The 12,593-nt window shown below is 43.5% G+C and overlaps 1 long non-coding RNA gene across 1 annotated transcript in view; it reads left to right on the top strand.

The window, feature by feature from the left end:
- LOC105477717 (uncharacterized) overlaps positions 1 to 12,593 on the top strand; it is a 25,447-nt gene extending 12,854 nt beyond the window's left edge. Inside the window, exons 2-3 of the long non-coding RNA XR_984908.2 lie at positions 7,979 to 8,066; positions 12,447 to 12,593. This is a non-coding gene — a long non-coding RNA (uncharacterized lncRNA). The remainder of the gene's footprint in view (positions 1 to 7,978; positions 8,067 to 12,446) is intronic.

The following is a 12,593-nucleotide window of genomic DNA, read 5'->3' as shown; positions in this document are numbered from 1 at the left end:
GGATCATACAATTTAAATGGGTGACTTTTATGATACATGAATTTTATCTAGTGTAGTTGTTTATTTAGTATAGTTGTTTAAAAAAAGAAACAAGTTTTTGTTGTGTTCAACCATTGAGATTTTAGGGCTAATTTTGTAATAGTGCAGCACAATCTGGTCTTAGATAAATACTGCCCCAGGTGCCTGTATGTCCATAGTTAGCCTTGGCTATACTAAAAATATAGTACTATGGGAGTAGAGATCAGGGGTCAACTAACTCCACCTGGTGAATGGTGGAAGAAGTAACATCTGAGTTCTGTATCAAATAATAAGTAGAATAGCTCCCTCCTCCTCAGGAATGGATGCATGGATGGATGGATAGATGGATGGATAAGTGGACAGACAGACAGCATGAATAGCTTATGACAGGACATGGACTCATTGAAAGAAGATATTGCCGAAACTCCACCTAGTTGGACATGGCTAGAGTATGAGATATATATCATCCCAGATAGAAGAGGTGAGACAAGAAAGGGCTTTATGTTACGATATTCTTGCATTGCTATGAAGAAATACCTGAGACTGGGTAATTTATAAGAAAAGGGGTTTTATTGGCTCACAGTTCTGCAGGCTGTACAGGAAGCACGGCAGCATCTGCTTCTGGGGATGCCTCAGGAAGCTTCCAATGGTGGTGAAAAGCAAAGGGGGAGCAAGGCGTCTCACATGGCGAAAACAGGAGCGAGAGAGGGAGAGAGTGAGAGCAGAGGTGCCACACACTTTTAAGTAACTAGATCTCGTGAGAACTCACTGTCATGAAGGCAGCACCAAGCCATGAAGGATCCGCCCCCATGATCCAACACCTCCCACCAGGCCCCACCTCCAGCACTGGAGATTACAATTCAACACGAGATATGGATGGGCACAAATATCCAAACTATATCAGGCCTTGAATTCCCAGCCAAGGTGCTGGGACTTGATCCAGCCAGAGAAAGGAGTTTTGAGGGATTGTTATCAGAGAGCTGAAGTGGGAATATGTGTATTTTAGATCATTCTGGCACCAGCATAAAGACCAGATTCATGTAAGTAAAACTCTGGGTCAGAAGGTGGGTAGCTTGGGCCTATCAGTCCGTGAACACTCCAGCTCCTAACAGCCAGAGAGTCCCTCTGCCTGGTACTCACTTCCCTCCCCTCAGACCTGGTCACCCCTTCTCAACCTCTGCATCTCAGCATCCAAGTCACTTCCTCAGAGAAGCCTGCCCTGGCTCCACAGGCAAGGGTGGGTCCCTCATCCTGTGCTTTTCTAATGTGCTGTCTGTCTAGCTTGCATCTCAACTGTAACTAATTAACCAGTGGTGAGATTATTCATGTATCGTCCATCTCCCTCACTGGATTGTAGGCTCCTATGAACTGGACTTGTCTTTTTCACTGCTGTATCCTCACTGCCTAAACGGCATCTGGCCCATCACAGGTGCTCAGTAAATATTTGATGAATAAACCAAGTGAGTGTATATGTGAACTGGAAGATGAATCTGGAATGTTAATACCTGTCTGAAAGCTGAACTTTCTTCTCAAGGAAAAGCAAAGCATGAATTAAATTTCCATAGTAGCAGGGAGTGGGAAGAGCATAGGCTTTGGAGTCGGGCTGGTTCCATCATACCTCAGCTATGTGACCTAGAGCAAGTCACTTTCTTCCTCTGAAATTCAGCCTTTCGCCGCAAAATGGAGGCAATAACACTTATCTCATTCAATCAGAGTGTGCACAAAGCAGCTAGCAGTGTGTCATTCGAGAGTAAAGCCTCTATATGTGACAATAACAACAAAAACAAGAGCACTATTTTATCAGTTAATCCTGACAGTAATCCTTTGAGGCTTATAACTCCGTGTTTCTCAAACTTGCCTGATTATAAGAATCACCCCAGGGGAACGTGGTACAAATACACATCCCCAGCCCTCACCCTGGCATTCTCATTCAGCAAGACTGGGGTGAGGCCTCGTGAATCTAGAGTGTATCAGGCATTCCAGGTGATTGCTATGAGCAGGCAGGTTTGGGCACCATTATGACCCCCACTTTATTGATAAGGAGAGTGACTCTCTGCCCAGCGCTTCTTGCACACATGTTAACATGCAGGAGAGTCACCTGGGTCTTCACATCCAGTAGGTCTGTGGTGGGGCCTGAGGTCCAGGATTTCCGACAAGCCTCCAGGTGGCATTGATGCAGCTAGCCTGAGGCCCACACGGAGCCGCCGCAGGGGCTGCCCTAGAGAGCCAGCTCACCCATCCTCAGGTACTCACACATTGGTGGCGGGCAAAAATGCCGATGCCTAGGTCCTACCCCAGAGATTCTGATGTAATTAGGGGCATGGCCTGGGCAGAGAACTTTTTAAAATATCCCCAGGTGATTCTACTATATAGGAAAGTTTGCAAACCACTGGTTTAGGTCAGAGTCATATAGTGCAAATCATAGAGCCAATAAATGGCCACGCTGCCATGTGAACCTATGTCTATCTGACCCCATAGCCGAGTATCTTGTGAGAGAGTAAACAAAACAGGAACTGATATTATTACTAGTGTTTTCATTATTGGTGGAAAGAAGGAGACCTCAAAAATAAGGCCAAAAGCCAGGTGCTTATGCCTGTAATCCCAGCACTTTGGGAGGCCGAGGTGGGCAGATCATGAGGTTAAGAGATCGAGACCATCCTGGCCAACATGGTGAAACCCCAGCTCTACTAAAAATACAAGAAGTAGCTGGACATGGTGGTGCGTGCCTGTAGTCCCAGCTACCTGGGAGGCTGAGGCAGGAGAATCACTTGAACCCAGGAGGCGGAGGTTGCAACGAGCTGAGATGGCACCACTGCACTCCAGCCTGGCGACAGAGCGACGGTCCATCTCAAAAAAATAAATAAATAAGGCCAAAGAACATCAAACTGGGGTCAGGATCTGGAAGTTACCATCACAGCTGGGCTGGGCCACCAGTACAAATAGGGTACAGTCAAAGAGCGAGATCCCTGCTCATTCTCGCAGCTGTAGGCACACAAAAGCAGGCAAACATGGGTGTGCGCCACTTCCATCACTTGCTGGCTCCTCTCCAAATGGCATGAGCAGCTGCTGAGCCCTGCACTCACCTCACACCCACGCTCATAGCTTTTTGAAGATAGAGAAAAAAGCCAGGCAGTCCCAGCCCCAAAATTAGAGAGGCACAATTGGACAACCTTGAGAAAGCTACAGCAGCCCCTAACTCAATTTCTTAGCAATTATCCTAGCACTGTGTCTCCAAGGAATGAAGTCTGTGGCCTGATTCAGTAGAACACCAGACTTCCGGAGACAAACACACTGCAACCACAAAATTCATTTGGAAGACTCAAAGCGGAGAAGGGATGTCAAAGACTGGCTGTGATTTCAGAAGCCATAACAGGCACCACCTGACACAGATAATAAAAATAAGAGCTGTTAAGTATCAACGGCCTGCCCTGTGCCAGACTCCATGCACTATCTCATTTAATCCTCATCAGCATCCCATGAAGTAGGTACTCCTGGCCCCTTGGAATAGGGAAGGGGATTCAAGTTCAAGTTCACAAGACAAGTGCAAAGGTCACACAGCTAGGAAGTAGCAGAGCTGGGGTTTGAACTCAACCCCAGCTTTTAAATACTTTGTATTTTGCTTCTCACTCTGTGTGGCTGAGCCTCATATATCACTGCCTGCTTTGGCCTTTAAACAAAGGAAGAAATATTCTTCCTCTGACTGTGGAGTGTAATAATCGTTCCTGCCGAGCCGAGGAGAAACAGAGCCCAGTCGTTTCTTGGTCCCTACCTCCATCTCTGCAAGTTTGCGCTCTGCAGCCATGCAAGGGACTGACTTTGAGATGGCTGGAGGGACCCAAAGAGAGAAACTAATGAATATGCTCGGCTTTGAAGGGTGCCAGCACCACAGAGTGAGGTTGCTCTGAGCTGGCTGGAATGTGTTTGTCTGTCTCTGGAGGTCTGCTGTCTTTGGTTTTTCATCAGAGCTTTATGCAGTTTTCATGCGCCCCAGGGATCTGGAACCACAAGCCCTCTGTTCCAAAGGATTCGTGCAGAAACAACTACAGGTGGAACCATTTAATTACCTATCTTTAAAAAAAAAAAAAAGGCTAGGTGACATTTTGAACCAGCTGGCAGGGTTTTGTTCTAAAGAGCAGGACTGTTGTTAGCTCTTATTTCATCCCTCCACCCCAGGGCATAGCATGGTTCTGTGTCCTCCACCAAGGTGACTGCCAGGATTCAACATTATCTACATCCCCCGTCTGATCTCTGAAGCCTGAAAACCCTTTCAGGGAGGACAAAAGGTTTCATGCCATAATTAGGGATGAGGCTTCAAGGCCAAGAGCCACCACCAAGGCAAGGTGAGGTCTTTCCGGCCCATCAGCCAGCAAAGAGCTAGAATTATCAGGGATCCTGAGTCAGTCCTTTAGCAGCTCACAACTAGGAAGGTCGTGGCAAGGGCAACAGCAAGCAAAAAGCTGGGAGAAGTCTTCAGTTTCAGGCTTATAGCTTGCTAATATATTGGTGAGCCAGGAATTTGTTTCCCTTTTTTTTTTTTTTTTTTTAACTTGCAAGCTAATGAGGAAATCTCTTCCCTCAAATTCAAAGCTAACTCACAAGCTAGGGACTAACTGGGCACCATTGTGGATTTCGAGCTCTTTGGTTGGCTTAGATTCATTTTGATCTGGAAACTACTTAGCTAGCAAGCTTACAAACAAATTGTTTGGCTGGGTGCAGTGGCTTGTGCCTGTAGTACCAGCTACTCAGGAGGCTGAGGTGGGAGGATCACTTGAGCCCAGGAGTTCTAGGCTGTAGTGCGCTATGCCAGTTGGATGTCCATACTAAGTCTGGCATTGATATGGTGACCTCTCAGGAGTGGGGGACCACCAGGTTGCCTAAGGCGGGGTGAACCAGCCCAGGTGGGAAACAGAGCAGGTCAAAACTCCCATGCTGATCAGTAGTGGCATTGCCTTGTGAATAGCCAGTCCACTCCAGCCTGGGCAACATAGCGAGACCCCATCTCCAAAAACAAACAAAAAAACAAATAAGTTGTTTGAGAGATCATCTTGATTTAAAAAAAATAATTTTGGCTACATAACCCAAACATTAATAATAAAAACTCTTCCCAGTTCTTTCTCTCCCTTTGTTTCTCACCAGGATTGGGTTGCAAAATGGTCACGTAATAGGAATAATAAGAACCAACCTTGACAGAGTATTTACCATTTGCCAGGCTCAGTTTTGAGGGTTTTACATGTATTACCTCACTTACTGTTTGCCACAGTTCTATGAAGCAGGTATTATTTTCCTCCCCAATTTGCGTATTAAGAAACTGAGACACAGATGACAGGTAGCTTGTCCAAGGACATAGACAAGAAGAAGCCAACTCAGGATTTGAACCCAGGCAGTCTGATTCCAGAGCCCATACTCTCTTTACATTTTAATTGTAAACATTTTATGGAAGAATAACAAACATACAGAAACACGTACAACTCGTAAGTGTATAGTTCAAAGTATTTTCACAAACTGAACATAACCCAGCACAAAGACTCATGAGGATCAAGAAAAAGAATGGTATCAGACCCCAGAAGTCCCTCCTGCTCAGTTCCAGTCCCTAGTTCCTCACCTGGAGAACCATCCTGACTTATTACTTTTTAAAGACATGGTCTCACTCTATCACCCAGGCTGGAATGCAGTGGTGCAATCAGCTCACTGCAGCCTTGAACTCCTAGTTTCAAGTCATCCTCCTGCCTCGGCCTCCCAGAGCACTGGGATTACAGGCATGAGCCCTGGCACTGCCAATCCTGACTTTTAATACCACAGCTCACTTTACCTACTTCTAAACTTCATCTAAAACTAATCCTACAATATGTACCCTTTCGTGTCTATCTTCTTTCCTCATAATCTTCATGCAATTCACCCATGCAGTTCCAAAAGGCAATAATGCACTCATTTTTATTGCTATGTAGTATTTCATTGTATGACTATCCCGCAATTTTTCATTCTACTTTTAGTGGACATTTGGGTTATTTTTTGCTGGGCACCATTTCAAATAGTGCTGTGATTTGTCTTTTCATGCATATATATGTGCATTTCCATTGGGCATCTATCTGGGAGCAGAATTGCTGGTTCATGTGGGATATGTATGTTCAACTTTCATAAATAGTTCCAAACACTTTTCACCAGAAGAATCTAAGGGTTCCAGTTGCTCCACATCCTTGCCAACTCTTAGGTGTCTGCTGTTTTTATTTGAGCCATGCAGGTGGGTGTATAATAATATCATATTGTAGTTTTAACTTCATTCCCTCAAAGACTAGTGAAGTTGAGCCCATTCTTTTGAGGTAATTGCCCATTTTGATGTCTTCTTTGGTAAAGTTCTTGTTCTATCCTTTGGCTCATTTTCCTATTGAGTTTGTGTTTTCTCTTGTTGATTTGTAGGAACTCTCTTAGTATTCTGGATATAAGTCCTTCATTAGACACACGTATTGCAACTATATCCTACTTTGTGGATTTCCTAATCACTCTCTTCATAGATTTTAATAGAACAGAAGTGTTTTTTAACAACTATATTGAGATATAATTTATGTACCAATTTACCCATGGAAAATGCACAACTCAGTGGCTTTAGTATATTCATGGAGCTGTACAATCATCACCACAATCAATTTTAGAATATTTTCATCACTCCAAAAAGAACCTCCGTTCCCACTAGCAGTCACTTTCTATTTTCCCTCAAACCCATCCCTCCAACCCTATGCAATTACTCATCTGCTCACTGTAGCAGTTTTTAAATTTTAATGTAGTCTAATTTATCCATTTTTCCCATATAGTTTGTACATTGTGTGAGCTATTCAAGAAATACTTGCGTACTCCAAGGTCATGAAGATATTCCGCTCTGTTTTCTTATAAAACTATTATTGTTTTACCTCTTACATTGAGATCTACAATCCACTTGGAATTGCCTTTGTGAATATCCAATTGACTCTTCATCGTGTACTGAAAATAAGTCAGGTAACTATACATTCAAAGGTGTGTTGCTGGCCTCTCTATGCTACTCTGTTGGTCTGCCTATCCTTGGACAAATACCACACTCTCTTAGCTACTATAGCTTTATATTACATCTTCACTTACATCTTCGTCTGACAGTGTAATTCCACCAGCTTTGTTCTTCAGGCTTGCTTTGGGTATTCTTAGCTCTTTTCCAGGCCTACCAATCTCCACCAAAATATCTGTTGGGATTTTTTTTAATTGAGATTGCATTAAGATTATGAACAAATCTGGTAAGAAGAGTCATCTTTATAACAGACAGTCTTCCAAATGAAATATCTTTTATTTTTTTGGATATTCTTTAATTCCTCTAAATAATTTTTGTAGGTTTTCTTTCTTTTTTTTTCTTTTTTTTATTATACTTTAAGTTCTAGGGTACATGTGCACAACGTGCAGCTTTGTTACATATGTATACATGTGCCCTGTTGACATGTTTTGTTTGATTTAGTCCTACAAATTTGATGCCTTTTATACCACTATATTTTTTTAATTTTTATTTTTTTGGTTTGTTGCCAGTATCGAGAAATAGAATGATTTCTGTATACTGACCTTGTATCCAATGACCTTGCTAAATTCACTTATTAATTTAATAGTTTTTGTATATATTCTTTTGGATGGTTTACATACACAATCATTATACAATATCAACAATTGATGACATATTTGTTGCTTCCTTTCTGATGAGGCCTCTTATAAATATTTATTGCTTTGGAGTTCATTTCTTAACTACTATGCTTCCATCAAAATTGCTATGCCGAACATCAAAGCTCTCTGTAGAGCCCTCTTCCCTCCCAAATCCAACAATTCCTAGGATCCATAGCAGGTATTCTTTACGCGTGTTCATTATCAAAGGCTTTCTCGCCCAAAGGACAGAAAACCTGACTACAGTGGTATAAACAAATAGAAAATTTCTGTTTGTTTGTTGTTGTTTGCCTAGGGAGTTACCTACAGGAGAGTCTACATAAATGACTGCTGCAGCTCCAGACATCACATCTATATTCAAGGCACAAAGAAGAAGAAAGTGGGTAAGGACCCTAATTCTGGTCACGTGGTCTCTGCTAATTTCAAGGGAGCCTGGAAAAGTGGGACATGGAATTATCCCAGTTGACTCAGAGATCCATAATCTGGGCCAGACACAGTGCTTCTTTGCACAAAATGGCAGTTCAGTTAGCAAAGAAGGGGGAATGGTACTGGGTAGGCAGCTAGCAGGGCCTACGGCAGCACAAATAAATGTACCTCCTCCACAACAGGCTTCTGCCTGCTCTCTCTTGCATCCATTAGGTACCCTGTCCCCTCTGAACAACACTGCTTTCTGCTACAGTTGGAGGAGCCTCCAGGTGGTCAAGCTGCCCTGCGATGTAGCTGCCAAATTGAGCAAATGCTTCTTGTCTCCTTTCATGCTACCCTTATTTAGAATTGTCACATCGTAGTGCCACTTGTGCCTAAAACATTAAAGAATTTTTTTTTTGGTGAAACAGTTCACTTAACAGCTCTCTTCTTTGGTAGGACACCAGTGTCAGGGGCTGAGCCGAGTCAAGCAAGAATCTCCACACTGCACACACTGCCCCCATTGAGGACCAGAATTTATGACTGAGTCAAGCTGGCTATGCTAGGTGCCACCTTTCCTCAAGATGACTTCTTGCCCAGTTAGGTACTAGTGCTCTAGTGAGCTGGGATTCTGATCTGAAGCTCCACTCAGGCTCAACCTGGGACCCTGGCTACACACATAAGTAAGCCCCAAACTAGGAAACCATTTTGGCTTCAGAGCACTTTAAAACTTGGATGACACAGCAGTTTTGAATTTTTTTTAGCTAGCTGGTAAATCAAGCAACCTAGAGTTTAGACCCAATCCTGGCACTCATTGGCTAATTATTGTTAGGAAATTTCATTCCCTTCACTGGGCCTCACGTTCTCCATCTGAAACCATAAAAGACTTGGACCATACGGCCTCTCATGGTCAGCCCAGCTCAACTCTTTTTAGAACCCACCCCATGAGAACACGCAAGGGCACTCAGGATTTGTCCCTCAGTATTTGTCAGCTCAGATCCTGAGTATCAGAGCAGGAGGTCCTAAGATCACCCCCCATCAACGATGAGGAAACTAAGAGAGGTAAAGCAACTTGCCCAGGATTTGAACCCAGGTCTGTCTGACTCTATCTCAGGCTGTAGATCACCACGAGTAACACGTGGCTTCTACCAATACTAGTCCCACACTTCCTGAGAATGGTGCCTCTGGAGCCAGTTGTGCAAAGCCTTAGCTGCAGAGAAGATGCTCCTGCTTGTGGGTGGAGTTGAAAGAGCTCCCAGGTGAGGGCAGGGCTGTCATCCACCCACCCAGCCATCTGTCTGTCTGCAAGATTCCCCTGTTCTGCTAAGCACTCATTTTTGCCCTGCCTTTCCCTGTTATGGGCTTCATATTTTATGATTTCAATATAAATAATTTACCAGGAATCATCATTCCCTAGACTGCTCGGCCTGCTATAGAAATCTGACTGCTCAAATCTACAGCTGAATCCAACAGAGGAAATACAAATACTCTTACCTGTAAGCATCCAGAACCGAGAAGGAAGGCAGCCTGCCACATTTGTACCCACATCATTCATTCGGCGGTGGATATCAGGGCCTTCCACTCAGGAGGCCTATACATAGACCCAAGTGGGTGCTTTCTCTTCACAGCGTCTCCAAGGGAGGCCATGTGCACATTCTAACAACTGCACCTTGCAACCTTTTTGTGAGAACTTACATCTTATTTGCTGAGCTGCCTCAATTTTCCCCCAAACACTCAACCTTTGGGAGGACAAATGGCAAAAAACAAGTGGGAGTATTTGGTTTATTGGCCATCCTCTGAGGCAAAGGCAGACAGGATCCCAAATTGCTGACCTCTCCCTGCGCCATTCACTGCTGCAGGTTCCTGAGGGAGATTCGCAGAGATCCAGGCAATGCCTACCCCTTATTACTTTCTCGTCTCCTATTCAAATAAGCTTGGTGGTTTATATTGGAGCAGAAAGAACTCCTTTTACTCCTCTTGACTAACCTTTCAGCCAGTGTTCCTTAGTCTTTAGTAAAGGGCATTTCTTTTTCCAATCTGTCATGGACTGATACTTCTATAAAAATACAATAAAAATGAATTACTTGAAAAAATAAGAAAAAAATGACATACAAAGTCAAAGCCGAAATTTTCTATTAGATTCAACAGACATAAAATTACTCTGTCAAAATGCTATAAAAATGTCTAAACCACCTCAATTTCAATTTTTACCTCGTTGCAGGCCACTTTCAAATAGTTTACTGGCAAGCACTGGTCCACAGCACATGATGGAATGGCACTTTGCCAGGCCGCAAAGGGCAAATGTGTGATACATGTGCATACTACCCCACAACCCATCCCACAACCACAGCAGGCCATGCTAATTGATCAGAACATTTAGTCTTGAATGCGGCCCCAGATTCCTCCTCAGCACATGCCTCCACTCCCAAACTCAGACTGGGCATGCAAATGAAAACTATTATCCCTAGTTCCTTTTGTTCAGCCCCACACTCTAATCTTAGTTCTTCCAACACCTCAGAGCTGCTGTCCCGACCATCCACTATACCCCTCCTTTCTGCTCTATCCAATTTGGGTACTTTTCCAAGGGACCAGAGCCTGTGAGTCAGGGAGGCAGCCCTGGCCCTGGGTTCGTTGGAGGTAAGAGAGAGAAGTGCAACCACGAAATTTCAAGGAAGGAAAAGGCCAGTAGAGTTCCCCCCTCCCCATCTAGTTCTACTTATGATCTCTTTATACCCCTCTAGTATTATGGCCTAATTGTGTGCTTTGAATCTTTTAGTAGAGATACCATCTGTAGAGCGCCTGTGATGCACTAGGCTTTATTTTCAGTGATTATTTTTGCTATCTCAATTCATCACATAACACCTCTATGAAATAGCCATTATTATAACCCCATTTCAACAGTGGATGAAACTCAAAGAGAGAAAATAACTGCTCAAGTTCATGCAGTCGTGAGCGATAGAGCTTGGATTCAAAAGGAGATCTGTCGCGTTTCCAAAGTCTGTCCTTTGGCACATCTCAAGACATACACGCGGCCAACAAACATGAAAAAATGCTCAACATTATTTATCATTAGAGAAACGCAAATCAAAACCATAATGAGATGCCATCTCATGCCAGTCAGAATGGCCATTGTTAAAAAGTCAGAAAATAATGGATGTTGGCAAGGTTGCAGAGCAAAGGGAATGCTTACATGCCATTGGAGGGAATGTAAATTAGTTCAGCCACTGTGGAAAGCAATTTGGAGATTTCTCAAAGAACTTAATACAGAACTATTATTCAACCCAGCAGTTCCATTACTGGATATATATCCAAAGGAATGTAAATCGTTCTACCAAAAAGATACATGCACTCAAGTTGATTGCAACACTATTCACAAGAGCAATGACATAGAATCAACCTAGATGCCCATCAACAGTGGACTAGATAAAGAAAATGTGGTAATATAGACCATAGAATACTACAAAGCCATAAAAAAGAACAAAATTCTGTCCTTTGCAGCAACATGGATGTAGCTAGAGGCCATTATCCTAAGCAAATTAATGCAGGGAAAGAAAACCAAATACCACATGTTCTCACTTCTAAGTGGGAGCTAAACATTGAGTACAGATAGACACAAACGGGAATCATAGACACTGGAGCTTACGTGAGTGTAGAGGGTGGGAGGAGGATAAGGATCAAAAAGCTACCTAGTGATCACTACGCTCACTACCTGGGTGATGAAATTATCTGTGCACCAAACCCCAGTGACACGCAATTTACTCATGCAAAGGAACCTGCACGTATATCCCCTGAACCTAAAATAAAAGTTGAAAAAGAACAAGAAGGCTGGGCACAGTGACTCAAGCCTGTAATCCCAGCACTCTAGGAGGCAGAGGCAGGCGGATCACCTGAGGTCAGGAGTTCAAGACCAGCCTGACCAACATGGAGAAACTCCATCTCTACTAAAACTACAAAATTAGCTGGGCGTGGTGGTGTGTGCCTGTAATCCCAGCTACTCAGGAGGCTGAGGCAGGAGAATCACTTGAACCCGGGAGGCAGAGGTTGCAGTCAGCCGAGATCACATCATTGCACTCCAGCCTGAGCAACAAGAGTGAAACTCCGTCTCAAAAAAAAAAAAGAAAAAAGAAAAAGAAAAGACAGAAAGATTATTTGTATTGGTTTTTACCAAATTCTCGTATTCATAGCCAACTTAGAGTTGTAATTGATGAATGAGTAGTTCCAACATAAATGGTGGTTGATTATTTTGTTACATTAATGAATAATATGAAAATAAAACAACAAAGATAGTTTTTTGGTGGAGAAAAACAAACCCAAAGTCTGTCCTGTAATCCACTTTATCGTCTCTTACCTCCATCCAGACCCAGCGTTGGAATTGGGAAGACGAATTGGGAAGACAAGCTGGAGCTCCCTCTAGAGGTGACACGATGCAATCCAGTCGTCGTCAAATGGTACCGCGGTACCAGGCAAGGGAGGCAGCACTTCCCCTCCCCACCCCTAAATGGCAG

The sequence above is a fragment of the Macaca nemestrina genome, chromosome 2 (genome assembly GCF_043159975.1).
Source record: "Macaca nemestrina isolate mMacNem1 chromosome 2, mMacNem.hap1, whole genome shotgun sequence".
Lineage (NCBI taxonomy): Eukaryota > Metazoa > Chordata > Mammalia > Primates > Cercopithecidae > Macaca > Macaca nemestrina.
The sequence above is the reverse complement of the archived record's forward strand: the minus strand, read 5'-3'. Positions and strand labels throughout refer to the sequence as shown.